Below are 27,815 nucleotides of genomic sequence, written 5' to 3' on the forward strand. Positions count from 1 at the left end.
GCATTGCCCTTCTGGAGGGATCCTTGAAGGAAAAGAACTGGAGCTCTCAGTTCAACGTATCTGAAGACTTTCTGGGTTCATGAAGCTGTGTGGTTTGAATTAAGTGTCCTAAGCTATCTTCTCACCTGCAGATGAAACCAGCTGATGAACAAGAGATTGAGTATGTTCCTAAGGAGAACAGAAAAGAATGCTAGAAACTAAGGGATCCAAGTATGGGAAAGTGCAGAGTATTGCTGTTATCTGCATAGTTCTCTGAGCACTATGCTGGACATTTTTGGAGGTACAAAAAAGCAAAGACTTTTATTATCTGTGGAATTGAGATGATCATTGATTCCAGCTGCTGCATCATTTGTTGTAGTTCAGTTGCTCTTTGCAACTTCGTGGACTCTAGCACGCCAACCTCCTCTGTCCTCTAGTGTCTCCCAGACTTTGCTCAAATTCATGTCCATTGAGTCAGTGATGCTAACCTTCTCATCCTCTGCTGTCCCCTTCTCCTTTTGCCTTCATTCTTCCCCAGTATCAGGGTCCTTTCCAATGAGTCGGCTCTTCGTATCAGATGCCTGAAGTATTAGAGCTTCAGCAACAGTTCTTCCAATAAATATTCAGAGTTGATTTCCTTTAGGATTGACTGTTTTGAGCTCCTTGCAGCCCAAGGGACTTCTCTTACCATGCCTGAAATAAAAGAACCATGATTTGCAAAGGTATTATTTTTAAGGGTTGTTTTGAGTTTCAGATTCCTACCTTGACCCATCCCATTTTTCTCTTCCTTGCTGAAAACTTTGACCGAATTAAGTTTTTTGCTGTTAGTGTTTTTGTTCTTATATATCCATGGTTCCCAACCTGGCCTCATATTAGAATCCACTGGGGCATCTTAAAAACAACAACAGGGAATTCCCTGGCGGTCCAGTGATTAAGACATGGGCTTTCACTGCCGTGGGCCGAGGTTCAATCCCTGGTCAGGAGCTAAGGTTCCCCAAGCCACACAGTGTGGCCAAAAATAAATAAAACAACAAAAAGCAAACCAATTATATCAGAATTTTTAAGTCTAGGAATCAATTTTTGAGGAAAGCTCCTTCAGTGTTTCTGATGTGCAGCCATGAGGGAGTCCTTGTTATAGATAGTATATCAAGATCATTCTATAGAAACTTCAGTTAAAACCTATTAATTTGGCCCAAAGTTCTGAATGTGTAAACAGGCCCCGTGTGGAACTTAAAACCAAAGGTGCCTATTCTAAGACCTGTAGATGGCAGCAGATGACTCTAAGGTCCATAGAAAATTCCAGAATTCACTTAAAATCTGGGATCATTTTCTGATACAGACAATGCTCTCTGGTTTGTCTGTAGCAAATGCTACCTTTCTACTTCATTCTATGGTTTTTTAAGACAGCCTCTTGTCAAAACCTTTTTACGGATTGACCGCAAGCTCTTCCCATTCACAATGGCTCCGATTTGCAAATCAGGAATGTGCTAGCCAGATGCATCTGGTAATGAACCTAAGGCACCCCTTCCCAGATCCTAGGTTTTAGAACTAGATTGGTGATGTTTGGCATCGAGAAGGGCATACACTCATGCGATAACAATTTCTGCTTTCAGAAGCATTTCTTTCTCTACCTGGACTCTGCAAACTGAATCTGTACTGAGTGCAAGATGGGAGACTCTGAGATCAGGTGAGGACAGAGCGTACAGAGGACAGGGCTGAGGACAAGGGGCAGCAGCATGGAATGGTGACCCACAGGTGAGGGGCGTTCTGTGTAGGAGTGACCATGGAAACTAGATTTTAAATCCTTGTACTAGAATCTTTCTTTGGAATATAATTTCATTATATAAATATTTCTTTCTACATATACACATGCAAAAACATACACATGAAATATATATATTCATATAATTTATATAGTTATACATATTATATAAAACATGTATATATATTCTTGCCTGAAGAATCCCCATGGACAGAGGAGCCTGGCGGGCTACAGTCCATGGGGTTGCAAAGAGTCAGACATGACTGAGTGACTCAGCACAGCACAGGTATACATACATACACACACACACACACACACATATATATATAAACTGAGAAAATAGATCAAGGTTCTTGGTCAAATGCAAGAGAAACTAATGTTAATTTAAAAAGAAAAACAAAATTTTGGAAGGATATTGGGCACATCAGGGAAATGACAGAAAAGATGAAAACCAGGCTCAGAAAATATAAATAAGTCATGTCATCTGCTGTGCTTCTTTGGCTGATGCCACCTGGATCGAGTGCCGCTGAACACTCACCATTACAACTGCTGCTAGACCCTGGATTCTCCGACATGTGAACAACTGTGTGACTTCAGGAGTGGGTGTCTTTGCTGAATGCGAGTAAAAGTGGGAAGCATCAGTAGAAATACAACAGACTGCAGGTTCTTTGAACCAAAGGAACATACCATGTCTATCTCTGCATTAAAACATTGCCTTGAAAAAAATGATACTCTGTAAGTACTTGTACATTTTAAAAAGGAAAGGAAAGTAATCAGCATGACATGAGATGACATGCAGTGACATAGCATGAAATGCCAGCAACCAAATGTGAGAAGCAGAATGGTATCACAGAATAATTTCTATGAAGAGTTTTAGTCCTAACTCAGTTGTTCAGTCGCTAAGTCGCATCCAACTCTTTGCGACTCAGTGGACTGCAGCATGCTGGGCTTCCCTGTCCTTCATTATCTTCCACAGTTAGTTGTAGAGTCTTAACTCTCCCGCTTAGGAATTTCACACAATGAATCATCACTTATTTCAACTTGGTGTCAAGGACTCTATGGGCTGTAAATAATTTCCTTCTAAAAAACACAAATCAGAAGCCTGTTCAAGCAACACCCCACCCAATTTGCTAGTCCCAATCTAGAAGGACATTGCTTGTTTCAGTGTACACGTGGATTGGTTCCTAACTTTGTGATGCAATGGGGATTTCTGGGGGAATGTTCTTAGCTACATTGACGTGGGTACCATGAAAGGAGAAGAAGAAGTAAGAACTGAGACAATTTAAAAGAGGTTTTATTTCCCAGGGTAATTGAATAAATTTAACTCTTTTACACACACTACAACCCAGGCGTCAATAAGATAACCAACCTGATGACTTAAATTCTGCAGAAGTCCAGCATTTGTTTAGGGGAAGATGATTTGGTGTGTGTATTCAATATTGAAAGACAGCAAAAGTCATAAACTAGGGCTCCTTGAGGATAGAGAATATTGCTTATAGATGGACAACCATCCTCAATCCAGTCTAAAATGCCACTCTTAGTTACCATTGATACTTCTGTGCATTAACCCCTTTCTAAGCACCAATTAAAATGAAATAATTTCCCTGTGCATCTCACTCTCCCTGGGTTCTGACCTATTTCCCAGGATTATAAGAGCAGAAGAATGGAGAACAGTTGCAGAAAAGAGGAAATTTGTTAGGACATCTTACATTTGTGCAATACCTTGTGCTTTTTTTCAATAGACTTTATTTTTTAAAACAGTTTTAGGCTCACCCCACAACCGAGAGGAAGGTACAGAAATTTCCCATGTTCCCCCTTCTCCTGCACAAGCATAGTCTCCCTCACTAACATCCCGCATCTGAGTGGAACATTCATGATCACTGATGAAACTATGTTAAGAAAGCATTGTTTCCCTTAGGAAACCATTGTTTCCTGCAGTTTCCCTTAGGTTTCACTCTTGATGTTGTACATTTTATAGCTTTGGACAAATGGATAAGGTTCACAAATGTATGTTTTTCAAAGTATGTTTACTGTACCAGTCCTCAATAATCCTGAAAACAAGTTTATGAAGTAGGTTCAATTTTTACCTACAATGAAACACACAGACCCATGAAGTGACTTATCCACCATGATGAATAGAAAGACTGTGGACAAGGCTCCATGTCACCACAGTAAGGGGTCTTTCAATCCCTATCAGTTATCATCAAACTTTACTGAACACAGTGAAGGGCTCCTGTGAGTCTGCCTCAGTCTCACACCAGACGTGAAAGTGCTTAGCGAGGTGCCAATTCTGAGACTCAGGCCAAGAAATGCTACTTACAGCAGACTGCACAGAAAGTGCTATTTCTGAATTGCTATCCCGGGGAGGGAAGCTAAACAAAATGTAATTTCCCAAGTTGTTTTGTGGATCTTTTTTTTTTTAAACTTGGTCAGGTGAGATATTCTGTGCTGCAGAAGGAGCTGGGAGTGGAGGGAGAGAAGGGAGGAGGGAGAAGGGGGGATCAAAAACGTACAAGAATAGAACATTCTAATTAACAGCTAAAAAGTGAGAATTGTGCAGGGCTTTTAAGTGAGAGCACCCTTCCTTGAAAAGAGATGTAAATTGGGAAATCCAGAGAGAAACAACCATAGATGTTGGTGTCAGATCTGGACTCCATTTTTGAAGGTTGTTTGCACACATCACACTGGGCATGCTGACCACTCAATTAATCTCTGGACCTTAGCTTCTCCTTAACTCAAACTTTATGAGAAAGATGACACAAACAAAGGAGGAAAGAGCTAATGTGTGTTAACCAATCCATCAGGAGAGATCAACAACATGGTCATCTCGACTTTCAAGGTGTTATTAACAACTTGAGAAAGTAAAGAGAAGAGCATATGAAACAGAACAACTCAAGCCAGTAAGTAATCGAGTGCTTTGGACTATGGATGGGACCACAGTTCTCCAAAAGGGGGTGCAAAGGGAGACGCTGGTATCTTCACCTGCACCATAAGTAAGACAGTCATGTGTCCTGAGAGAAGAGCAGAAATTTTACAGGTAGGAAGAGTTGGCAGAGGCTGCTCTACTTTCCAATAATTGTGACAAATGAACTTGTCCATCCCTACTTCAGTGAACTTACCAACTAGTTAACAAAGACTAGGTAATATAGCTCCCACAAAACGGACAAGTGCCATGGATATTTTTGGTAAATTATCCATTGAAAATAATATTAATGACTTTAGTAGGAATTAACTACAAGAAAGTGACAGGACTGACATTTCTACCTCTCCTGGAGCAAGCTCCTTATCAGCTTCAGGAAAAGGTAATCACAAAGATGATCTTCTCGAACATATCAGGGTATCAACAAAGTTTTTAAATTATCAAAAAAGAAAAAGCATTTGAAGCCTAGACTTACATCCACTGTTATTAACAATGAAATGTGTCCCTAAGTCAATATTTTTCCTTGAGATATAATAAATCACAATAAACATGATATTTTAAAATACTGTTTATTTCCTTTTTTTTTTATCTTTTAAAGTTTCCCTCTTTTCTACATAATGTTTTAGAGTAGTTTATGTATAAACTTCAAAGGATCAGTAAATACATATATTGGGAGATATGTTTTTAAAAAATGCTCTGCTGGTAGGGATATGCAGTCAGATAAGCAGAGATCTCTGGCTCAAGAGTGAACAGCAGAGATTCAAAGGAAGATAAATCAGTAAAAGCTGAAATCAGGGAGTGTTCCATAGAATTTGGAATTGAAGGATGGGGGTACACAGAGTAGGTGAGTCTAGAAGAAAGAAAAAGGTGTCAACAAAAACATAAAGACTAGGATATTAGAGAACAGACCTGACATCTGCAGGCTGATAGTGAGGAGAAATAAAGGCCTAATAGCTCAGTTTGAAACCCACGTGCCTTACACTAATAGAAAGTCAGCAAATCTCCTGGACATTCACTTCTTCCACACTCATCCTGCCCTGCCTCTCTGAACTCCATCTTTCCTTGATCTAAGCTACTTCCTCTGAAGATGGCCTCAGAAGCGTATCTTCACCTCCAAGCTGACTTTTCCAGGAACCTGTTGGCTATCTCCTCAGATCTCCACAACTCCTCAGATTCCACAAATCCAAACATGTCATTGGCTTGAGAGATTCTCCACCCATAGCCATCATTAAGTATCCTACCTCTTTGCACTTTCAGGAAGTAGAGAGATCAGTTGACCTAGTATCTATTGTTCTCAAAATTACATTTTATATCTTTTTGAAGCACTAAGAGCAATTATTCATTCAATAAACATTTATTAAGCACCACTGCCAGGCCCTGATCAGGAAACATCAGTGGAAAAAAACCACACATGATCCCTGACATAGAGGAGCAAGGACATCAAAATTTAAGAAGATCAATAAATAGAGCTTCCCTGGTGGCTCAGGTAAAGAATCCGCCTGCCAGTGCAAGAGACAGATTTGATCCCTGATCTGGGAAGAGCCCACGTGGCATGGAGCAACTAAGCCCACGCACTATAATCACTGAGCCTGTGCTTTAGAGCCTGGGAGCCACAACTTCTGAAACCTGTGTGCCCTAGAGCCGCTGCTCTACAACAGGAGAAGCCACCATGATGAGAAGCCTGTGCACCACAACAAAGAATGGCCCCCACTTGTCACAATTCCAAGCAGCAACAAAGACCCAGCACAGCCGTAAATAAATGAATAAAATTACCACCCCCAAATCGATAAACCTACAGATAAAATGAAATGTCAGGTCCACCAGTGACTGATCTTTTGAGAAAGATTGATCTGAGATCTTTAGCAGCAATGTTTATCACTCTACAGAAACAATATGCTGATTTTTTGAAATCAGCCCGATCTGGGATCAAATCTCATCTCCATCACTAACACGTTTGTCCTCTTAGGCGAGTTACCTAAAATCTGTTTCCTCACCTGTAAAGTAGGCATAAAAGCATGAAATTGAGATGTAGGTTTCTAAGAAATGAAATCTGTAAATGTCTTACACATAGTTGGTGCTCAATAAATGTTAGTTTCTTTTTTATTAATAAATATGCCCATGTTGGCTTCACTGAGAAATGGTATTTACCAATGATGAACAAAGAAGTCAAACTGAAAGGTAATTTTGGAGGAGAGAGCTGAGGGGAAAACTCCTACCCAACCACTGCTGCCTCCTCTATGGAAGCTTCTCAACGTCCCTGTCAGAGTTTCTTTTTCCTGGATCCATTCTATTGTTTATAGATCACACTGATTTTTACCATGGTCATTTCTGAATCTCTGTTTCTGCATTTATTGAAGGCAGTGTCTTGTCATGCTTCCCATCCCCTTCAGCATCTAATTTGGTGCCAACCACAAATACAGGCTTTTCTGAATTCAGGTAGCAGCTGAACACTTCAATGAAATATCTTGCTCACTGTGTCCTAGCAAGTCATTCCATACAACTAGTGCAACGAATTACAGAATAGGTCCTCCAGGAGCCAGCTCAGGCCCTCATAAGAAAATACCAGAGACTAGACATGGCCTTTCCTCTATGCATGTGGAGAGCTCTCTTGCTCTTATAAGGACACTAGTCTGCTGGGATTAGGGCCCCACCCTTATGACCTCATTTGACCTATCCCCTTAAAAGCCCTATTTCCAATTACACCTACATAGGGGTTTCAGGTTTCAACATATGAACTGGGTAGGGGGAGGGAGAGGGAAGAGGGTACACAGTTTGATCCAAACAGGTCCCTAGGTTTATTTTTCTCTATAAGCAGAAATGTTAATTAAAGAAAGAGGGAGATTCATGGTCCCTCATCTCATGAAACCCACATCTATCTCCTTCTATCAAGTCTGAAAATAGGGTTAGAAATGAAGAGAAAGGCAGGAAATAGAAGAGCCCCGATTCCACCAATGTGTAAATTATATCAATAGGATGGATAAAGCGTTAATCAGAGAGTTAGGGGTCCAAAATTAAATGCCAGTCTCAAGCAATGCATCTAACCTCTCTTATCTAATTTTCCATTCTATTTATAAAATGAAATTAAGACATCCTGCTGCCAAAAAAAAAAAAAAAAGTGATGATTTTGTGTTTCAAATATAAACAAGGCAATATTTTCCATTTTTTAAAATAATCTCTTTTCCCCTTATTAACATCTTCACAGTCACTGCCTTTGAAAATATATTTGGTCTTGTCTATTTTTACATTGTATAGTGCTTGGGCTAAATTCGCTCCCCAAACATAGGCAGTCCTTTGTGTTACTTTCTCTCCTTCACAAGGTCTAGTATCTGAGTAGAAATTCTTATTCTTGTTCCATAGCAAGATAAAAAATTTTGCATTTCTGATTTCCTGGCAGAGGAACTTAAAAAAAAAAAGAAAACAAAAACTGCTCGCCTGTGTCTTCTCTTCTAGTTGAACCTCATCTGCTTGAAAATTTCTCTTTCTGGGCCTTCCCCTCCACAAAAGCACAAATGCATAGGCAGCAGTTTCTTTTTTTTTTTTTTTAACTAAACAGTTGTGGTCCAGCCTCTTTAACATAGTTCAACATGGTACTCCATTCTGGTCCCGTATATAATTTGAGTCAACTTCACAACTAGCTGAGGTCAGAAAGACAGTGAGACAGAAGTTCTATTCATCAAGTATTCCACCTCAGCGTACCTTTTGGGTACATTGTAAAATTATGGTTCCTTATCCTTTTGAGATTAGGCTTATCCATGAAACTGGTTCTAGTCAATGAAAGAAAATAACTTATGCCACTTCTGGGTCCATCCAGAGCATTCTTCCCCTCTACCTTTGTGACCAGCAGTGTTCCAGGTAGTAACCTTGTCAGGGGGATCAGGAGCAATGAGATAGAGAGAGAGACTCCTCATCTCCCCAAAACCCCCTTCACCAACCTAGGTTGGACATGTAGCATGTGAGAATAAACTTGTGTTGGGTAAAGCACCAATATTGTGGGGTTCTTTGTTCCTAAATAAAACCTAGTCTGTCCTACTGGGAAAGACAGCTACTATTGTTTCTGCCCCTCACCCACATTCTTACAATCTCCTGAAGGATACAGTCTGTCTACCTTGGACACACAGTTGTTGAAGTGTACACAACTCAATTTTACAAAAGAAAGTACACACTCTCGAGTTCAGGTGGAACACATATATTCATAAACTCAGCTTTCTGGATACAAATTTAAAATGTTGAAAGGTTCTGATCTCAGGTGGCCTTGGCCTGCAGCAGCTTGATGCAGGGTTTCAGTTCTAGAGACTGAAGTCAGATCTCAGTGGTGAGAGTGCTGAATCCTAGCCACTAGGCCAGTGGCAGGTGACAAGGCCTTGGCCCTTTTGTTTGCAAAAACATAAAACAAGTAAAGTGTTTATTAGGAAGAAAAGAGTATGGTACATGTGGAGAGACACGTGGGAAGACTCAGAGAGTTGCACCCTTGTGGTGGTTTCTCAGTTATATGGGGCATTTCTTCCAGGTTTCCTTTTGGCTAATCACCTTGCTTTGCCTGGTTCTGAGTCTATATTGGCTTATCTCAGGATCCTCCCATGAGTGCATACGCATCTCTTAGCCAAGTTGAATTCTAGCAAAGAAGCCTGTGGGTAGACTTGACGTCACTCCCTTCTTGACCTCCAAAGAGCTTTACAGTCCAGAAGGTCTCCTTGACTTTGAGAATGAGAAATATGTGGTCTTTTATCTGAGTAGAGCTCAGCCTACTCAGAAAGTGAAGGAGGAGAGTGAAAAAGTTGGCTTAAAACTCAACATTCAGAAAACTAAGATCATCCAGTCCCATCACTTAATGGCAAGTAGATGGGGAAACAATGGAAACAGTGAGAGATTTATTTTGGGGGGCTCCAAAATCACTGCAGATGGTGACTGCAGCCATGAAATTAAAATTCGCCTGCTCCTTGGAAGAAAAGTTATGACCAACCTAGACAGCATATTAAAAAGCAGAGACATTACTTTGCCAACAAACGACCATCTAGTCAAAGCTAGGTTTTTCCAATAGTCATGTATGGATGTGAGAGTTGGGCTATAAGGAAAGCTGAGCACTGAAAAATTGATGCTTTTGAACTGTGGTGTTGGAGAAGACTCTTGAAAGTCCTTTGGACTGCAAGGAGATTCAATCTGTCAATCCTAAAGAAATCAGTCCTGAATATTCATCGGAAGGACTGACGGATGCTGAAGCTGAAACTCCACTACTTTTGCCACCTGATGTGAAGAATTGACTCATCAGAAAAGACCCTGCTACGCCATACCACCCTGAACGTGCCTGATCTCGTCAGAAAAGACCCTGATGCTGGGAAAGATTGAAGGCAGGAAGAGAAGGGGATGACAGAGGATGAGATGCTTGGATGGTATCACAGACTCAAAGGACATGAGTTTGAGCAAGCTTCGGGAGTTGATGCAGGACAGGGAATCCTGGTGTGCTGCAGTCCATGGGGTTGCAAAGAGTCAGAAATGACCAAGCGACTGAACTAAACTGAGGGCTTCACCTCTCCTATTATCCTCCTATTATGGAGTTTCTATCCACGGTGTAAGAAATTCTATAGGATGGTATTTTGGACTTCCCTTTTGGGAATTTGAAACAATATGGGTATTAGTAACTGAGGGAAGAAATTGTTATCCTCTTTAACAAATAAAAGTTTGGTAAAAATCAATAATAAATGAAAACCAGGTTTATCTTTTTTATCAGAAGTTGCTAAGATGAATGTTTTCAATATTTTGTGTGTGAGCTTTCTTTCTTTTTTTAGAATAGATGAATTCCTTTATCTTTAATATTATTATCATTTTTTGGCCACTCCATCTGCTCAGCCTGGGGCCTCAGTTCCGTAATTTGAGAGCTCTTATTCTGGCCTGCTCTGTTTGACATGAAAGTCACATGTATTGAGCACTCAAAACGTACTGGTTAGTGCAACTGAGGAACCAAATTTTAAAATGTAATCTAATTTTAATTAATTCAACATTTACATTAGTATGAAATATCTCAATACAACTGATTTTGAGTATATGTTGAAAGGGTAGTATTTTAGATATAATGAGCTAAGTAAAATAGATGAATAAAAAATAGTGTTACCTATCTTCTTACCTTTTAAAATGTGGCTACTAGACTAGAAAATTTAAACTTCCATATGTGGCTCATGTTATATTTCTGTGGAATGGAGCTAGTCTAGAAACTAATGGCTCAGGATTACGAATGTTTATTCAGATTCTGCTTCTGTCTTGCAGTCCCATGCAGAATGGTGCCATCAACTCCATTTAGTTTCTAGAGGAGTAAGTTTTTCCTCTAGAGCCCTAGAAACCCACAGTTAAAGGAGGGTTTCCCCTGATTTGCCAGGTCCTGAGGAACTCCTCCCTAGGAATCCTACTGTGTGATTCTCAGCTCTGAGGCCAGGTCTCGGTCCTGCTGATACACTTTTCTCCAGGTCATGCTCCGTGGAGTGCTGCATTCTGGTTTCCTGTTTCCCCGTGTGTCCTTTTTCAGCACCCCCCACCCAGATTATCCTGCACAGACATTATTTGCATTTGCATGCTGACTCAGTCTGAGACCTCGCCCTATCCTCCTTAGGCAAGGAAATTACTGAAGACCCCTATATTTATTTACGTTCGAATCCTGGGCTTCTTGCGTAATGGGGGAGGGGGGCAGGGTTTGAGAAGGGGAACAGTGCCTATCATTTCACCATCAGGTTTTAGGAAATGAGTGCATTTATTCTCATCTTCTTAAGAAGTTTGACTTAGTCTAATGTTTTCCTTGAATGAGGTCTGAAAGAAAGAGGTTTCTCCTGGGTACATTTTCCCTGTTAAAATGGCCAGTAGAGAGTTCAAGGTTGGACAACAAAGTTCTGTTGGGCATCCTAACTTACCAATGACATCATTCAGCATCTGTCCACAGGTCTCTCCTGAAGCTTTCAGTCTGTTGCTCTTCTTGGTGAAAGTTTGCAGAATCTCGGATGATTTAAAGCTAGGTCTTTAGAGCAAGTTTATAGAATCTGCCAGAGCCTGGACTCCTTTCCTTACTCTCTTTTGTGTCACGTATTTATCTGGGTTTTGGTGTTTGATTTCCTTTCAGAACTGCCCCTCTGAATGTCACATAGCTGACCCATTCTTCAAAGACAAGTAAGAGGTCCCCCTTTGACGGCCCATCACCCAAAGGCCCACTGGTGCTGGTTATAATTTTTGGAACCTGCAAAGATCAAACAATTCTTCTGTAGTTGCTCAGACAGACACAGAAAAACTTCACCCCCCCTCCCCAACCTAACTTCCTGACCCCAAAACCCAGAGTTTGATCACTGAGCCAATAGCTTCAAATTTGGGGTTTTGACAACTACACAAAGCTAGGTTGCAAGAAAGTGGCTTCCAGATAAGGGTAGAGAGGATACAGGAGGAGGCCTGCAAGTCTCCTCACTTTTAATCTGATGCTTCTTCTAATCTGCTTGCTGCTTTGCATATGTTTTCAGTTTGAGTTCCTTCTCAATCCAACTCTTGAGGTTAATTAGTTTCAGGGATTAAAATCAAGGAGTCATCTACTTTATGAATTAGTCAGCAGGCAAGACCTACGTGCACCAGGGTGCATCATCTCTGTCCCAAACTGGGGGTCCTAGAATACAGAAGCTGACCCCAGGTAGAGACTCAGATCCAAAAAGGTTACACTGGGCTTTGGACCAAATAGAATGTTAAACGAAATGGGTGAAGACTTTTATGCTGAGAAGTAACACCAAACTTCTGACCTCAGCTCGCTGCTCTGACTTCATACTACTTAAACCTCAAGGCTTAGAGGCCAGAGCTTACTCAGCTTGCTGTGTGTGGACTGAGGGGCTGGGCTGCCTGGGTCTTGATCACCGCATAAAAATGCAAGTTTCACTCATATCAAAAGGCCTTTGCTTTTCTGCAGAGGACTGAAGGAACACAGCTCACACAACAATAAGAGTTTTCCACACGTACAAGTGTGTTTAGTGTTTTTGCCACTCATATGCTCTGATCTTAGAGTCCAGAGCACACCGTCTACCCACACTATCTCCCATTCAGGAGCCATTGATGCCTGCAATGCCCCACTAAGTAATTTGGCTTAAGGGTAAGAAAATCCTTGGGAGGGGTGACACATCAAAGCTCATTACTTATCTACAAGACATGATTCTGTAGTATCTTCTCTACCATCCTGTAAATGCATTTTTATCAAACCTTTTCTAAGAGTTATTTTGAGAGAAGAAAGAAGTTTCAGGTGCCTGGGAAAGTGTTTTCAAAAAAGAAGAGTTTCCCTCCCTCACATCTCTGCATGGGGCCAGCTCTGGGCAGAGATGGGAATTGGAGGGGCGGGGAGTAGGGAGTGAGGACAGAGGGGTGGGGATGAGTCTGGTTCTGGTTCCTCTTTCTTGTCCAACGGCTCTTCACATCAGCTTGCTCATGGCTGGAGCGTTGAAGGGAGGGTTATCTTTGTCACCTGAAGGGGAAGGAGGTGTGGTTTTATTTTAACTTCAGCTTCCTTTGCTACTGGGGTGCTGCCCTTGTGTTAACTTGCTTTGCTTGTCAGAGCTGAGTATTTGCTACCCAGAGCCCATGTGTTTCAGCAGAGAGGGGAAAAAAACTATCCCTTTGAAGGGAAGGTTGGGTGAAAGAGAAAGCCACATTAAACAACCAGCCCCGTGTTAAATTTGGACTTGCTCCTATTTGTAAAAGGTTTAAAAATACCCTGGGGCCCTTTTCTACTTTTGCACTTTTTTTTTTTTTATTCAGCAGCTTACCCCATTTCCAAGCAGCCCAGCATATAGGCACTTCCTTTGGCTCTTATACCTGCTGAGAGATTTGATACCAATTCTCTCTGATGGTCTCAGGGGCCCTAGAAATGCCTATTAGATGCTGAAAGATTCTGGCCCCAGCTTGGGAAGAAGATGTGTGTTCAAACAGGACAAACAATAAAGAAGTATCCATCCTGCTCCACCCACCTGACACCCGCCCCAGTCCGACCAACCTAAACCCACACAGGAGGGGTGTGTCTCCAAGTGCTTACTCTAAGATCAGTTGATTTAATTGTTGTGAGAGAGTTGTGGAGGGCACTCCTTTGATGTGGGATGGGGCTTTACAAAGTCAGGAAAGTGTCTTGATTTGTCTTTGGCTACTTATGGAGGCATGGGGCTCTTTGTCAGAAATAAAATCCTTTCTGTATTCTATAAGAACCAGTTCTTAATTACTGCACTCAAAATGGAAAAACAAATGGGAACAGACATCAATAGAGCCTGAGTTAAATGTAATAGGGTGTAACCATAGATGGAAAACTGAACAGTTGCCAAAAAAAAAAAAAACCAATGAGGAAGCTGTCTGGGCACTGACATGGAACAATTACCAAGAGATATTATTAAGTGATAAAAAGTAAGAAACAGATTGATGATAGTCTGCTACTACTCTAAAACAATCTCCTTTTTTACACACATAGATTGAGATCCATGAAAGAAGATATATTCTATATTATTTCCCAGAGCTTCCAGAATGTTCAAGCTCCCAGATCCCCCGAGGGACCCATCTGTTGAGTGCTTACTGTATGCCAGGCACTGTTTCAAACAAGATCCGGATATACTCAGCACTATAAAGATAAACACTCAGCTACCACAATCATTAACTCATTGTTTCTCTTATTTCAACTCTAACCCCAGCCACAGTCAAACTACCTCCCCCTGTACCCCCCCAAAACATACATACTTGGGATTATTCTGAAGGAAATCACAGACATCATATCATTTTATCCATAAAAAGCGTATAAAATATAATTAAGTTTTTAAATGTTACCACAATAAGTGTTACACCTCCCCAAGTTTACAGTAATTCTTTAAAATCATCACACATCCAGACCATGTTCACACTCACAAGATGACCAGGAAGATTTGAACACTAACTGCATTTGCATGTAATTTTTAATTTTAGATGATTTGTCAAATCAGTATCTATACAGGGTACTTTGGCATTTGGCTGTGATTGACCTTGTCTGTTTTAATCCTTATGGGTTTTTTTTTTGTTTTTTTGTTTTTAGCTTTATTGGTTGAATAAATTGGGTGGCTTTACTTGCAGAGATTATCACCTTCTGGATTTGGCTGATTGCATCCTCAGAGTTTGGTTTCGGTTTTGTCTATTCAATTTCCTATGTAAATTGATGTTTGACCTAGAAGCCTAGTTTGACTCATATTTAATCTTTTTTAGATGAATGCTTCATACGGCGGTGGTGTGAGCATCCATCAGGAGGTATACGATGTCTGATTGTCTGTCTTAGCAGCCATTGGTCACCATTACCTAGATCCATTATTTTAATTAGGAGTTGCAAAATAGTGTTATCCCAGTTCTATCACTCTGCCTTATTAACTGGAATACTCACATAGAGAGAGAATTGCTAACTGTTTGGTTACCCTGAGATGGAATTCTCACCTGAAAAGAAAGATAAACACTTGACCTTTTCCTTCTGAGAGAGTGACGTTAGTGAAAGTCGCTCAGTCGTGTCCAACTCTTTATGACCCCATGGACTGTATACTTCATGGAATTCTCTAGGCCAGAATACTGAAGTGGGTAGCCTTTCCCTTCTCCAGGGGATCTTCCCAACCCAGGAATTGAATTTCACCCAGGTCTCCTGCATTGCAGGCAGATTCTCTGCCAGCTGAGCCACAGGGAAGCCCAAGAACAATGGAGTGGGTCCACCTATCCCTTCTCCAGCAGATCTTCCCAACCCAGGAATCAAACTGGGGTCTCCTGCATTGCAGGTGGATTCTTTACCAACTGAGCTATCAGGATAATGAGTTGGTTCTCCAGCATCCTTCAAAGATGATCAGTTAGCTTTTTTCTTAGTATCTTTATGAATTCATGGGTTTTAACATATATGATATATTTCAATTTATTGTGACTTTTAGCTTTTCTGGTGCTCAGATGGCTGTCTTTGGCCAATATGAGGTTCAAGGTGGCTCCTAAGAAATTTGACACAAGCCCAACAGTCTTTGCTAACTTCTTTGCAATCTGGTATGTCAGATATCCAAACCCCTTTTGTCTGTTGTCTACCTTCAGACCTGGAACATGCATTTTCCCAAAATTCCCTGGCTGCTTTCACTGGAAAAAGTTACAATCTAGCCACAAGGGGTGCTTATTGCTAATGGGTTGACTGACTTTTTTTATGGAGGGAAGCAAGAAAGAAGTATTTTTAAAAATATATCATAGGTTCATAGTGATATTTTAAATTTAACCATAGGATTACAGGATTTTGCTTTGGTGATTTTGTGACTTTTTTGTTTTACATGAAAAAATCAGTGTTTCTAATCTCTTTAACCTAATCACTTATTTGCTTTATACTATAATATATGTAAGGCTTTCCTCGTAGCTCAGTCAGTAAAGAGTCCACCTGCAATGCAGGAGACCTGGGTTCAATTTCTGGATCAGGAAGAGCCCCTGGAGAAGGAAATGGCAACCCACTGCAGTATTCTTGCCTGGGAAATCCCATGGACAGAGGAGCCTGGTGGGCTACAATCCATTGGGTCGCAAAAGTCAGACACGACTTAGAGCATAGGACAAGCACTGTGGCCAGGTTTAGGTTACAAAATGGCTTAGGACAAAAAATGGCTTCGTTACTTCCATGGTGGCTCAGACGATAAAGAATTTCCCTGCAATATGGGAGACCTGGGTTCGATCCCTGGAAAAAGGATTGGCTACCCACTCCAGTATTCTTGTCTGAAAAAACCCATGGACAGAGGAACCTGGCGGGCTACAGTCCATGGGGTCGCAAAGAGTCAGACAAGACTGAGCGACTAAGCACAGCAGGGCATAATATACGTAACCATTCGAGGTAATGATACAAACAATGCCATCATTAAGTTTTTTTGTATGTTGTTGCTATTGTTTGGTTTCTTTAACAGTCCTTTTTATCTTCAGGGTTTACCACATTAAGACTGTATGGTCGCATGACTGTTTTAAATCATGGGCTTTTATATTTCATTATTAAATAATTATATAAGACATTTACATTTGTATCAATTTTATGTCCATAAAACAAAGTACATTCAGGAAAGTCTAGCTTCCACCTCTATTCTCTTTCCCCTCCCCCTTCCTATTACTTTAAGTAACTATTTTATTTCATGGTTCCTTAAATGTCATCCATACACACATACCACCCTTCCTGAGATAAATCTTAAATACTATATCTATTTTTTAAATATTTATTCATTCATTCATTCATTCATTTGACTGTGCTGAGTCTTAGTAGTGGCATGTGAGATCTTTCGTTGTGGCATGTGGGATCTAGTTCCCTGACCAGGGAGCAAACCCAGGCCCCCTGCATTAGGAATATGGAGTCTTAGCCACTGGACCACCAGGGAAGTCCCTATACATACTTTTTATCTTCTTTTTTTTCCCATTAAACATCTTATTGAGCTGATAACTCCATAGCCATATATAAAAATAGGCTTCTTCCTGTTTATAGCTACATACTAAAAGGATGTTCCATAGTTTATTCAGCTAATTTCCAATCTTTTGCTATTAAAAACAATTCTGTAATGTATTATTCTATATAAAAGTCTTTCTTTGATGTTTTATAACATGGTATAAAACATGTAAAATATGTTTTACAATGTGTTTTTTGTATTCTCCAGGCAAGAATACTGGAGTGGTTAGCCATTCCCTTCTCCAGGGATCAAAGCCAGGTCTCCTGCATTGCATGCAGATTCTTTACTGTCTGAGCCACTAGGGAAGCCCCTGGATATTATAGAGGTTAGATTACTGGATCAAAGGAGAAGTACATATATAATTTTACTAGTATGTTAAATTCCCATCCATTGGGTCTGTACTGTTTTGCTTTCCAAACTAGCAATATATGTGATTGTCTATTTCTCTACTGCCTTCAGTTCAGTTCAGTCACTCAGTTTTGTCCTACTCTTTGCGACCGCATGAATCACAGCACGCCAGGCCTCCCTGTCCATCACCAACTCCCAGAGTTCACTCGAACTCACGTCCACTGAGTCAGTGATGCCATCCAGCCGTCTCATCCTCTATCGTCCCCTTCTCATCCTGCCCCCAATCCCTCCCAGCATCAGTCTTTTCCAATGAGTCAACTCTTCGCATGAGGTGGCCAAAGTACTGGAGTTTCAGCTTTAGCATCATTCCTTCCAAAGAAATCCCAGGGCTGATCTCCTTCAGAATGGACTGGTTGGATCTCCTTGCAGTCCAAGGGACTCTCAAGAGTCTTCTCCAACACCACAGTTCAAAAGCATCAATTCTTCGGCTCTCAGCTTTCTTCACAGTCCAACTCTCATGTCCATACATGACCACTGGAAAAACCATAGCTTTGATTAGACAGACCTTTGTTGGCAAAGTAATGTCTTTGCTTTTCAATATCCTATCTATGTTGGTCATAACTTTTCTTCCAAGGAATAAGCATCTTTTAATTTCACAGCTGCAGTCACCATCTGCAGTGATTTTGGAGCCCAAAAAAATAAATTCTGACACTGTTTCCACTGTTTCCTCATCTATTTCCCGTGAAGTGATGGGACCAGATGCCATGATCTTAGTTTTCTGAATGTTGAGCTTTAAGCCTTACATTCCTAATAAAATGTATGTTTCAGATTTTTGCCAATCTTACACATGACAAAATTATATCTCAGTGGATTTTTCATTTTTATTGTGGTCAAGCATCTTTTCAACATGTGTAAAGCCATTTTCCTTTCTTTTTCTGTGAGCCTTCTGTTCACATTTCCAGCCCATTTTTCAAAGGTGTATTGTGTATTTTTCCTATGTTTCTAGAAGTTCTTTTACATTGCAGTACTACCTCTTTACAATCCAATTTCTTTCAAGTTCTAAGAACCTTTTTAAACATATATTTTGATATCTTCAGATAAAAACACTAAAACACAAAAGAGTTAAGCTCCTAAAGACCAGGGGGGAAAAAAGAATGTACATTTCATGGATAATAAAACATAGGTTCATGATAGTTAATCACAGGAGGTGTATCTCCAGACTCTGGTTCTCTGTGTCAGACTTTGGATAGCAGTACATTTACAGTCAGATGTCAGATTCCCCATCTGCCTGGATAATCCACAATAAGTTGCCTTAATACTTGGTGCCTTGGATTTACATTTCTCCAACACACTTAGCAAAGCTCACTGTTTCTATTTATATCAAGTTCATTTTTCAACAGATACATCTAGACTTTGTCCATTTAGAATGTAAGTCAGGCCAAGTCTGTCTGAGGTGGTTATATCTGAATTAAGACCTAAAAAGATAGGCCAGCCCTTGTGAATGAATATCTAGGGAACAGATTCCCAGGCAAAAGGAATGTCAAGTGCTAAGTCGCTCAAAGAGAAAAAGTTTAAAATGTCTGAGGAGCACCGGGAACATGAGTACAGGCGGAGAACTGTGAGTTAAAGGACACGTGTGATGGGTGAGCTTGACAGCTGGGGCCAGATAAAAGAGGCTTTTTCAGGTTAGCGTTAGGAGCCTGAGTTTTAACTGGCTTCCATTCTTGCCTATAGCTGAGTCCTTTTTTGTTATTGTTGGTTTACTTGTTTTAGTTCCCCCTGTGCCTTAATTTATTTTCACTCTATCCTTCTCACTTTTACAACCTCAGCACTAGCTCTCTCATGCCATTCCTGCCCATTCTCTACCTTGCCCTCTGAGATTTGAAGCACCATGCTCAGCACCTGGCACCTGGCAGCTCTTCTTCCTGGAGGAGAAAAGCAGTGTGAATTTGACCAGTTAACACACAACCACTGCCTTTAGCACACATACAACCACTGCCTTTAGCACAGTCTTATAAGAGACAAGACAGTTTCTACACATAAGGGAGATACATGTTCCCAGAGGCTAACACATGCACCTGGTCTTTGCCCAAGTTTGAGTTTATGTGCCCCGTCATGTCCAGCTCTTTGTGACCCCATGGACTGTAACCCACCAGGCTCCTCTGTCTATGGGATTTTCCAGGCAAGAATACTGGAGTGGGTTCCCATTTGCCCAACAAGTATGGATAATAATCCTTCATATATTTGCAAGTACCTTCTTGCATAAAGTTTATCCAGATACTTTGTAAGTTTCTTCTGAGAGCTTTATCTTTTGTGTGCTCTGTAAATTCTTGGAACGTTACCACATATTCAGTAAACACTAGTGGCTGCTTGTTTATTAAATAACTTTCCTTGGAGTTCCAATATTAAGAGGTCCTATTTCAGCTGCCATGCCACTACTGTAGGTGGTAACAGCGACTAAACTAGCCAAGAAAACTATTCAAATTAAACATTTCCCATGCTTTTCCCCACTCACTGCTCCTGCCACCCTACTGCTGATAGTACATACGTCTTTCCTTACCTTAGGAAAACCTGTAAAATCTGGAAAGGGCAGTGAAGAGCTAAGTGAATAATTCTGAAACAAATTATACAGCCTTCTAGGAGCATAAGGGACCTAGGACAGGATTTCAAATGCTGACTTTTTCTTAACAGGATGACTATTTAATTTGGGAGACTAAATATTCTGCTTAGGAAATGTGTTCCCTAATCACTTTTTATCTTTGGCTGTAAAGCAACATTTCTCTTCTTGTGGATGGCTATTTCTAACTTAGTAATTTAATTTTCATTCCAGCAGACACTTATTCTCATGCACAGTTGAAGAAAGTATTTAAAAGAAAACCTAAAATAAAAATATCTTCCTTAGATTCAATTAATAGTTAATAAGTACCTTCTAAATGCCTGGTACTTTTCACAAACACTCTGTTATTTAATTTTTTCCTGGAGTAGCTTTTCTATTTTTTCCAGTAAACATTATAAAGCACCGACAGGTGCTCGCACTAGGCCAAGTACTGGGGATATGTATCAGTCAAGACGGACTTACTTATGCTGTAGTAACAAACGCCCCCATATAGTGATTTAAAACATAAGAAATTCATTTTGTACTCACACTAAATGTGCACCATGGATTAGGTAGGGATCAGCTCACCATCTTCATTTTCACTCTGGGTCCTCTGTTGGCAGAACAGTAAATCCCTGGCCAGTCAGCCCAGGGGACAGCCAGAGTCTAGAGGGTCTGCCACTGGCAAATTCCTTCTGTGGCCCAGTTTGAACACGAATGACTTTCAATATAACTCATTGGTCAGAACTAGTTGTATGGCTTTAGGGGAGGTCAGGAAGTACAATCCTACCACATGCCCAGATGCAGAGTTAGAGATAGTTAGTGGCTAGCATCAAGAACATTACAGGATAGACAATTAAAATGACATGCTCTTGTCTTTGCTGGAGTAATCAGTCCAAATGGGATATATATATATATATATATATATAAAACATTTCAAATTTTGTGTGCTAAGTGTAGTCTGTAAAGGTGGCTATGGGAGCACAGAGGGATGGTGGTGAGTTCCAGATGGGAGATGTGGAGAGCAGCAAAGGCTACCTAGTGAAAGCAACAGTTGAGTGAATCATGAATGATGGGTTTGCCCTCCAGGTAGCTGGAACCAAGGCAGAGGCAAGACATAGCACAGAGCATGTGGAACAAGAAGCAGAACATTGGTGCAACACAGCTGAGTGTTAAGTGCTAGGCCAGAAGGGGAAAGAGAGAAGACTGTAGATGTAGGTAGAAGCAGATCATGCCCTTCAGGGAGCTCAAACCTTGATCCAGGAGAATGGGAACTATTGGAGTGTTTAAGGCAGGAAAGTACTATGGTCGGTGTATCCTCTCGGTGCATACAGTTCATTTTCCTTCTTCAGTTCTTCGGAATAAGAAAATAAGATGATACTTGGAGAAAAATTATGAAATCAACCCAAATTAGATCAAAGCTGAGAAATGGAAAGTTTCCGTGAAGACCAGAATATTCCAATAGTAGACTGGAACATCTATTGAGTAATCTAAAGACATTTGGAAGTGGAGTGAAGACAGAGGTTTTGCTCAGCCTTGAAAGCCTGAAAAATGCTTTTCACCGAGTCAAATACAGACGCTGCTCATCCAGTTCTCCCTAGAGGAGAGAGAAACCCCACAAATGGACTTTGAGATTTTTCAGTCATATTGCTAAGGTCAAGCTAATTATGAGGTATTATCAAACCATTGTTTAAACAGTTCCACTATAATCCATAATCCCTACATTATATAATAATGTAGTTTTTTTGTTTTAAAGTGTGTTTCATTTTATATTAAGGTATTTATCCCAGAGTTCTTTATTCAGTGTCTTCATGATATCCCATTTATCAGCATTTTATTTTCAACTTTTTGTGACATTATACCTTATGTATTTTGAAGCTATTATATATCTAAACTATAAGATTGTGAGCTTAAAAAAGAAAAATAACCTGAGCCACTGGTTTGAACCAATGAATTCACCCCATTTACATTTGTCATGATTACTGACCTATTTGGTGGGGTCTGTTTCTAGAATTTTATTTTAGGCTTTCTATTTCCCTTTCTTTCTTATTGCTGCTTTTTCTTAAATTTTGTTGGATTTGTCGTATTTTTTTATTTTCTATCTTGCTTCCGGTTTTCAAGTTATATTTTTTATTTTTGTATTTTGAGGATAACTCAAATTTTATAAGATTAATCAAAAAATCTAAATGTAATCAGCATTTCCAACTTCCTCACACATTCTAGAACACCACTGGTGGTGGTGGTGGTTCAGTCACTAAGTCGTGTCTGACTCTTGCGACCCCACGGACTGCAGCCTGCCAGGCTTCTCTGTCTATGGGATTCTCCAGGCAAGAACACCACTAAAACTTCTAAAATTCAGTCAACTCTCTCCTACCCTACATGTTATTGTTTTGTCTACTTTAATTTCTCCTTCAAATTGCATCCCCATGATACTCATCATTTTGTTAGTGCTGTGAGTGTCTATATCACTCTTTATCAGTTTCTCACTGTTTCATGTCATTTATTACACATTTTTAATTCCCAGACCTTGCGGCAATAAAAATTTGGATATCAAGCCCATGCAAAGCATATGTCTGTGATTGCATTTTCTCAGATAAGACTCTTTTTCACCAAGGACCATATGAAAACAGAAAAGTTTCCTTTTTGGGTCTTTGGCCATGGTATAGATTTTTTTTTCTTCCTCTGTCCTTTTACTGAGAGTACAGTTTCAGCCTCTGAAGGCCTGACTTTTGCAGACATCTCAGATTCACTCCCCACATCACGCAAATTCTAGCTCCTTATTTCACCTACAGTGTCCTCAAAGCCAATGGCCCTGGTTGTGGGAACCCGTAACCCCCACACCAAGGGCAGCCAGGGTCCATTTACAAGCTTACTGATCTTGCTTTCAGTTCCCTCTTCATTTCTGGGATCTAGGGATTCCCCTTTTTTTCTTACAAGCTCAACTATAAGTTTCAAAGAATTTTTAAACATTTTGTTTAGCTTTTCTCAGAATTTGTAGTGGGAGAGTTTCAGGTTCTCTTAGTCTAATCTTTTGACAGAAGCCACAGGTTTTCTATGTAATGTGTATGTATATGCAGATATTTATATATACATGTATGCATTTGTATATGTTTTCTTTGTACTTGAATCTTCTATATTTTCTATGTATTCTTCAAGCTTAAACATACATGTATTGTTGTTGTTGTTCAGTCGCTCAGTTGTGTTCAATTCTTTGTGACCCCATGGACTGCAGCACTCCAGGCTTCCCTGTCCTTTTCCATCTGCCACAGCTTGCTCAAACTCTAGTCCACTGAGTCAGTGATGCCCTCCAACCATCTCATCCTCTGTCATCCCCTTCTCCTCCTGCCTTCAATCTGTCCCAGCATCAGGGTCTTTTCGAATGAGTCAGCTCTTCACATCAGATGGCTAAAGGATTGGAGCTTCAGCTTTAACATCAGTCCCTCTAATGAATATTCAGGATTGATTTCCTCTAGTATTGACTGGTTTGATCTCCTTGCAGTCCAAGGGATTCTCAAGAGTCTTCTCCAATACCACAGTTCAGAGGCATCAATTCTTTGGCATTCAACCTTCTTTATGGTCCAGCTCTCACATCCATACATGACTACTGGAAAAACCATAGTTTTGACTCGATGGACCCTTGTTGGTAAAGTAATGTCTCTACTTTTTAATATGCTATCTAGGTTTGTCATAACTCTTCTTCCAAGGAGCAAGTGTCTTTTAAATTTGTGGCTGCAGTCACCATCTGCAGTAATTTTGGAGCCCAAGGAAAGAAAGTCTCTCATTATTTCCATTGTTTCCCCATCTATTTGTCATGAAGTGATGGGACCAGAGGCCATAATCTTCATTTTTTGAATGTTGAGTTTTAAGGCAGTGTTTTCACACTCCTCTCTCACCTTCATCAAGAGGCTCTTTAGTTCCTCTTTGCTTTCTGACATAAGGGTGATGTCATCTGCGTACCTGAGGTTACTGATATTTCTCCGTGCAATCTGGATTCCAACTTGTGCTTCATTCAGTTCAATTCAATCGCTCAGTTGTATCTAACTCTTTGCAACCCCATGGACTGCAGCACACCAGGCTTCCCTGTCCTTCACCAACTCCCGGAGCTTATTCAAACTTATGTCCATTGAGTCAGTGATGCCATCCTACCATCTCATCCTCTGTCATCCCCTTCTCCTCCTGCCTTCAATCTTTACCAGCATCAATCTTTTCCAATGAGTCAGTTCTTTGAATCAGGTGGCCAAAATATTTGAGTTTCAGCCTCAGCATCACTCCTTCCAATGACCACCCCGGACTGGTCTCCTTTAGGATGGACTGGTTGGATCTCCTTGCAGTCCAAGGGACTCACAAGAGTCTTATCCAACACCACAGTTCAAAAGCATCAATTCTTCAGCGCTCAGCTTTCTTCACAGTCCAACTCTCACATGCATATATGACCACTGGAAAAACTGTAGCCTTGACTAGACGGACTTTTGTTGGCAAAGTAATGTCTCTGCTTTTTAATATGCTGTCTAGGTTGGTCATAACTTTCCTTCCAAGGAGTAAGCATCTTTTAATTTCTTGGCTGCAATTACCATCTGCAGTGATTTTGGAGCCTAGAAAAATAAAGTCAGCCACTATTTCCACTGTTTCCCCATCTATTTCCCATGAAGTGATGGGGCCAGATGCTATGATCTTCGTTTTCTGAATGTTGAGCTTTAAGCCAACTTTTTCACTCTCCTCTTTCACCTTCATCAAGAGGCTTTTTAGTTCCTCTTCACTTTCTGCCATAAGGGTGGTATCATCTGCATATCTGAGGTTATTGATATTTCTCCTGGCAATCTTGATTCCAGCTTGTGCTTCTTCCAGCCCAGTGTTTCTCATGATGTACTCTGCATATAAGTTAAATAAGCAGGTTGACAATATACAGCCTTGATGTACTCCTTTTCCTATTTGGAACCAGTCTGTTGTTCCATGTTCAGTTCTAACTGTTGCTTCCTGACCTGCGTATAGGTTTCTCAAGAGGCAGGTCAGGTGGTCTGGGATTCCCATCTCTTTCAGAATTTTCCACAGTTTATTGTGATCCACACAGTCAAAGGCTTTGGCATAGTCAATGAAGCCAAAATAGATGGTTTTTTTTGGAACTCTCTTGCTTTTTCGATGATCCAGCAGATGTTGGCAATTTGATCTCTGGTTCCTCTGCCTTTTCTAAAACCAGCTTGAACATCTGGAAGTTCACAGTTCACATATTGCTGAAGCATGGCTTGGAGAATTTTGAGCATTACTTTACTAGCATGTGAGATGAATGCAATTGTGTGGTAGTTTGAGCATTCTTTGGCATTGCCTTTCTTTGGGATTGAAATGAAAACTGACCTTTTCCAGTCCTGTGGCCACTGCTGAGTTTTCCAAATTTGCTGGCATATTGAGTGTAGCACTTTCATAGCATCATCTTTCAGGATTTGAAATAGCTCAACTGGAATTCCATCACCTCCACTAGCCTTCAGCCTTAGGGTCAAGATTTCTGGAATCACACCCAAAGTCTGTTCTTGCAGGTGGCTGAATTATTACAATGTAAAATGAGTTCCCTACATTATAGTTTTCCAAGTTAAAGTTAGAGTCATAATTGTCAAAAAGTGGGACTCTGAATATTGGGATTGGACTTATGGGTAAATTCCAGTGGGGCTGGACAACTTGAACTCAAAAACTCTACTGAGCCTATTTTGCTTGTAGAAGCAGTTCTTCCTTCCCTCTCTCTAAGGAAGTTAATGTCCTTTTGCCTGGAGAACCTGTAATCACCTTCCATGAGATACTTTGCATCGCAAAAGACTGCTGATCTTCCTTTGGACTTAATCCCACCAACTTTTACTTCTCCTATAACTTGACTCAATTCCCAGAAGATCCAAGAAGGCAAGGTACAAAAAAGTGTGACACATGAAGAGGTACAGTAAACAGCAAAGGAATTGGATTATTTTACCACTTTACATCAAAAGGAATTTCAATTACAATCAGTTCCAGACTTTAGCTAGTACACAGAACCCCTTAAGTTAAGAACAAGGGCCCCCAAGACTTCCCTGGCGGTCCAATGGGCGAAGACTCGGTGCTCCCAGTGCAGGGGGCCTGGGTTCAATCCCAGATCTTGGTCAGGGAACTAAGATCCCACATTCCACCACTAAGAGCTGATGCAGCCAAATTAATTAGTTAAAAAAATAAAAAAGAATAAGGACCCCTTTGTGACTTCCCTGGCAGTCCAGTGGTTAAGGCTCCATATTCCCAATGCAGGGACATGGATTATTTAGTCCCTGGCCAGGGAACTAAGATCCACATGCCACACAGTGTAGCCAATAAATAAATAAATACAAATAAAATGTACTCTCTCATTCATTAAAACATTTAAAAAAAAAAGAATGAGAGTAAAGGCCCCCTTATTTGGTCTGCTATAGAAACCAGAAAACTATATTATAGATTCTTCTAATTTCCCCCAAAGACATCTATGGCCATTTATCAAAGTGACTGTGCATTGGAAAAGGACAAATAATCAGACTTCCAGGGATTATTGGATGTTCAGTAGTTTCTGGAGATCCAAATCACCAGTGTCCACTAGTCAGAGCAGGGTTCTGATGGAGGGTGGGTGATGAAGGGAGTTTTGGCTCAAGCGTGACTCACGATAGTCACAGTGGACACCTAACCTCAGACAAGATCATCATCGTAAACCTTGGAGATTTTTGTGGTTGTTTGTTATTCAACATTAGTGTGGCAACATATCACTGATATAGTTGATCTAAGAAAATTTAGGGGAGATTAAGTTCAAAGGGCCTTATTTTAAAATGTAATAAGGCATTAGCCTTCTTTACAGATACCAAGACTAAAGGATACAAGAAAGACAAATTATTTGTCCAGAGTTACAAAGGATAATATTAGAAAGTGTCCAGTTGTTATTCTCTGGTACAATGATGTATAAAAAGTATAATTATATTTTGGAGAAGATATCATGCCCCATTTAATTAATAGACATTAGCAAGTAGGTGGTAGGATATGAAGAATTATGTTCTAAATTTATTCATATTTTGCTGTAGGATAACTGCCATTTAGCCAGCATATTCATGGTTGCCTATCTCTATTTGTACTTCTCTGCTTAGTATCTCATAGAATAGGTTGTCACTATAATATTACTAATTTACTTTTTATCAAAACATACCCAAAACTATGTTCCCTTTTAAGTCAAAGGTGTAGAGTTCAAGTTTAGTTGTTTGCTAAGGGGCCAGCTATAAGGTGTGATTTTCTAGAGTGCAAGAAAATCAACTTGTCCGAACTTAATCCCCTTATTGGATTCTCTAAGTACCTGCTCTCCCATTGATCACCCCTTGGATTCTCGCATTAAAAGAACTGGTAAAATTCCAATATTCCTTGAGGAAGATAATATAAAATACAAATGTAAAAGCTTTGGGGCTACTAGGGAGAGGTTGAGGGGAGGGGCAGTTATGTAGAAGAGAACAGTCAGATCCAGTGAGATTGATGGATGAGAAGTTCAGGTAGATGCCACTCCCACCCCCTCCCCAGCCCCAGGTGGAGTCAGGGAGACATCTGAGCAATTCCTCAGGAGGGAGAAAGGAAGTGGGGACCAGTTTTGTCTACTTCATTTGTAGGAAGCAATAGCCTCTTTCTGGAGTCAGATGTGGATATGATCAATTATAAGAAGTCAGCAATAAAAGTGGTGAAACAGTAAAAAATAATAATAATAAATTAGAAGACCTGGGGCTAGGCTCCTGCTTGACCACAGATAAACTATATGACCTTAGGCAGTCA

Source organism: Bos mutus, chromosome 10 (genome assembly GCF_027580195.1).
Source record: "Bos mutus isolate GX-2022 chromosome 10, NWIPB_WYAK_1.1, whole genome shotgun sequence".
Classification (NCBI taxonomy): domain Eukaryota; kingdom Metazoa; phylum Chordata; class Mammalia; order Artiodactyla; family Bovidae; genus Bos; species Bos mutus.